We start from the raw sequence: 4,545 nt of genomic DNA, 5'->3' as shown, positions 1-4,545 counted from the left end.
TTAAATAGTACAGTATTGCTGTACTCCAGACATTCCGTGCGTCCGCGTATGCTAGTCCTTGAAATACGGTAAGAATCGGGGATTGGCGGCAGTGACTCTGACGTGAAAGGGAGTGTTGCCTTATTTTACATGTCGTTGGTCTGGTGGGTGAGCAGGTTGCAGGCCCATGCAGGGCTCTGGTGGATGAGAGGAAGACTCGCCCTGCCTTCTGCCATGGTGGGTTGAAGGTGGGACAGGGGTGCCATACCCCTCCTTGCTGCCTGGCCACACTGGGGACAGACGGTCCCCTGCTTTCCTCCCAGGGTCCCTGATAGGAGGCGGGATGTCCTGAGGGTGTTTCTGGAGTAGCTTGGACTATTCCGAGCTGGTGTTGGCTTTGTGGGATGCCGGTCCGTGCAGTGGATGTGGGGGACAGGAAGGGGTGAAGTGTATTGTTCCATTGCAGGCAGGGCCGCAAGGAACTTCCCGCTGTTTGGCAGGGCCCGCCCAGCAGACTTCTCTACAACACCTGAATGCAGCTCCACCTTCTTTTGCATGGACACTGGACCACCCTACAGAAGAACTCTAATCCATCCAGGCATTGTTTGCTGCTGTGAGGCTGGCCTTTTACTCAGTGTGAGCTTGGAGGTTAATGTCAATAATAATGTCTTGTAAAGGGCCTTCTGTTATTCCCACTGTCCTGGCTGTCCCCATTGACCTTATGCTAATCAAGGGCCCTGTATTTAGGCTTTCATTCTTTCCTCATTCTTTAGGTTCCACTTTTCTTTGTGATACAAGATTAAGTTGTAGAATAAGAATTGTAGTAGGAATTTCTATTGTTTCTAGGTAAAACAAATGGCAGAATTATCCTTAGAAACACCCACTTGACCATGAGGTGAAGTGTCTGAGCCAGAGTTTGACTTTCTGTATAAATAAAGCGGACAGCTTTCGTGCATTGTCCATTACGATCATAAAATGCTAGTGGGCCATTTCTTTCCTTTCTCGCCTCCACGCCCCCTTCTCGAGTTCCGGAGCTGGACTCTGGCAGTGTGGTATTTACCTGTGCAGTGAAACGACACTTCTAAGTACCAAATTGTGACTGCTACACGGCTCTTCCACTGTATAGTCTACAAGCAAGGTCAGCTTGTCAGCCCCTCTCCACCTGCCTGTCCTGTTTTGTCCCCAGTGTCGGCATCTCGTGCCTTTTCATGGCTGAGGGATGTTCTATTGTGTCTGCCACATTTTCCATAATTACGTTTGGATGGACCTGTGGGTTAGCTGCATGTCTTTACTGTGACTTGAGCTGCGTGGAACACTGGAGTGGAGCTGGTTCTTTGTCTCGTGGGGAAGCTGGTTCATGTGGGAACAGACTCTTGTTAGCATTTTACATTTTCTGAGAACTCGTGTTTTCTATAATGGTTGCGCCAATTAGCATTTAACAATGTTGCATTAGAGTGCCTTTTTCTTCACAACCTCACCAGCGTTTAAACATTTTTAGTAGCCGTTCTTTTAAAATTTTGTTGGAAAGGCAGACTGACCGAGGAGCACAGATGTGGTTCACTCCCCACGTGGCCACTGCTGAGCTGATCTGAAGCCAGGAGCTTATTCAGCTCTCCCATGTGGGTGCAGGGTACCAAGGCTTTGGGCCGTCCTTGACTGCTTTTCCAGGCCACAGGCAGGGAGCTGGATGGGAAGCAGAGCAGCCAGAATACAAACCAGCGGCCATAGGGGATACTGACACTTGCAGGTGGAGGATTAGCCAGTTGAGGCATCATGCCAGCTGCATTTTTAATAACCATTCTTTTTAAAGAACATGTTATAACTGTTTTTTGAATGGTGTCCAGCCTAACTGGGGTGAGGTGATGCCACACTGCAGTTTCCTGTGCAGTTCCCTGGTTGGTGATGCTGGGCGACCTTGCAGGGGTCTGGTGACCATTTGTAGTTCGCCCTTCAAACTGTTGGCATCCATGGCCCATCTCTTGCTGGGTCGTTTCTGTTGTGACTAAGTTCCTTGATCTCTTTGGTCCTAATTCAGGATTGACTGCGTGATTGGCATACGTTTCCTCCATCCTGACCGTGGATCCTTTCACAAAGTTATCAGTGAGCAGGGCAGTTTGCACCTGCTGGCTTGCTCCCCAGCTGTGCTGGTTCACTGCCCAGGTATGTACAGTGGCTCTTGTGGGACTGGAGGGGGGAAGGAGGAAATCGGCCAGGTCCCCCTTGGGTGATGGCGCCCCCATCTCTTCAGCCATCACTGCTGTCTCCCTGAATGTGGGATGGTGGCCCATGGCCTACGCCAAGACCATGATTCCAGCTTTGGAACGCTGGATCCTGTTTGCCATGTTCTCAACATAGGATCAAGTGTATCCGGGAGTGTGTGACTGGGGTATAGTATGGTCTGATACAGTCTCTGTATGCAGAGCCTGGGCATGCACACTTCATGCTGATGTCCTGAGAGTGTGCAAACACAAAATGATGTATCATTTTGAACTTACTGAGGTCAGATATTCAACCTTTAAGATTTGTGCCTTAGTCAGTTTGAAGTGTGCCCTTGAGTGGTGTAAAACTTGACACGTGCAAGCACCACCGCCACCTCCCAGTACTGGGACACCGCAGTATGGTTACAGTCCGCATCCTGCTCGAGTGGCAGGCCTCAACGTCGCCCCCTCTGCCCCTCCCTGTCCACCCCAGTTCTGCTTCCTGTATTTGAGTGCCTTCTGCACATGTGAAGTTGGCAATACTGGCTTTTTAAATTTGAGAGGCAGAAAGGGTGTTTTGGCTCGTCTGGTACGCACACACAGCCAGATGACATGGGCTCGTCCTGTTGTCTAACCCTCGATACTGTGTTGCAGCCTGTAAGAAGGCTTTGTTCTTGAGTGAATGCAGGCAGACCTTGGCTCTGGGAGCCTTGGCTCATGAACACGTGGGTTGCTGCTACGTTGCAACTGTTCAGTGCTCCTAACAGTGTGAGGGTCCACACACCCCCCTGGAAACCTGTTTGGTTTAAATACCAAGAAAAGGGGTTGCCGAATCCTTGGCTGGCTGGCCGAGGAGCGTCTGCGTTCTTGGGTGCGGTGGCTGTGCCATTTTCAGGGGGTCAATTTCTGCTCGTGCTCACGACCACTTGTTACCTTGTGTTGGATAACTTCCATCCTGATGAGTGTGAAGCTGTCTTGCTGGGGTTTCGGCCTGCATCTCCCAATGAGTGCTGTACGTGTTTCATGGGCGTACCGGACACTTGCATTACCGCTGGAGAAAGAACAGCTCGAGTTTTTGACCCATTTTGAGACAGGTTTTTGTAGTGTTACAAATTCTCTTTAATCTGGGTATGTCAGGTGTAGGATTTGCAAATATCTCCTCCCACTTCATGGGTCACTTTTTCGTCCCAGTATGGTCGTTTGCACAAAATTGAATTGTTTGCCCCCCCACCAAACCCAGTCTATCATTTTGTTCTGTTGACCATGCTGGTGACCTTGCATCGTACCTAAGGATTACACTAAGAAATCTAACAAAGTTTGGCCCCTGTGTTCTAGAATGTTCCCTAGGTTCAGCCGTCACGTTCAGATCTTTGATACACTGGAATTTTGCATCTAGACTTAAGGAAGGGCCCACTGTCGCTCGATCCTTCTGCTCGTGGCTGTAAATGGTAGCACTGCAGGCTTGTTGCATCTGCAAGGTCTAAGCTGTGACTGTTGCTGTGTGGAAGCTGGCGTGGGGGCACAGAGCTGGACTTGAACCGAATGCCTGCTGTCCATGCACTCGTGGATTCTGTGGGCGGACCTTCCAGTGATGATGCTGGGAGGGCTCAGTCGTTTGGACCCAGTGTTGGCCTTTTAGGGGGCTCTGAGTTGAGTCTGTTTCTGATGCGCTCTCTGTGTCCTGGGATTCTCCCATCCAAACATGGTAGGATTTTGGTTTACTCGACACGGTTCTTCGCCTGATACGTACTGACTACAACCAAACTTTTTGCCACTTGTTGCCATTTAGCACCTACTCTTCATATCCTGCCGCTCATTGAATTGTAAGGATTCTACGGAGTGTTTCTCATTGTATGGAAGTTAGAGAATGGTCTGGTTGCAGCTGTAAGTTGCAAGGTGACCTGATAAAACGCCCATAGCAGAAGAATCGTGTCCTAGGAGAATGTTTTGGGCAAGGGCCATGTGAGCTGTGGCTTCCTCGTCTGGTCTGTGGTTGCACCGGAGTTGCAATAACACAATGACTTATTGAACTACAATTCAAAGTTTAACCATAGTTTTTCCTGTTTGCCAACATTCCGTTACCTTACTTGAAACAGATTTCAATTTGCTGGTTCATTCCCCAAATGCTGGAAATAGAGCTGCATCTGGCTAAAGCTAGCGGCCTGGAATTCAAGCCAGGTCTTTGCGGGTGGAGGACCCCAGTGCTGGTAACTGGGGTTGTCGGCTCCAGGATGAAGCTGGGCAGGGATGTTCAACTGTGCTCCCTTTATTTCTGCAGTAACCAGGCCATCTTGTTTCTCCCCAGGTGTCACACCTTGATATTTTTGGGGGGCGAGACTGAAGTCCAAGCTCGCCATCCTGGGACAAG

The sequence above is a fragment of the Ochotona curzoniae genome, unplaced genomic scaffold (assembly GCF_017591425.1).
Source record: "Ochotona curzoniae isolate NIBS_2020 unplaced genomic scaffold, NIBS_Ocur_1.0 contig_2861, whole genome shotgun sequence".
In the NCBI taxonomy this organism is placed as follows: domain Eukaryota; kingdom Metazoa; phylum Chordata; class Mammalia; order Lagomorpha; family Ochotonidae; genus Ochotona; species Ochotona curzoniae.
This window is presented reverse-complemented; position numbering follows the sequence as displayed.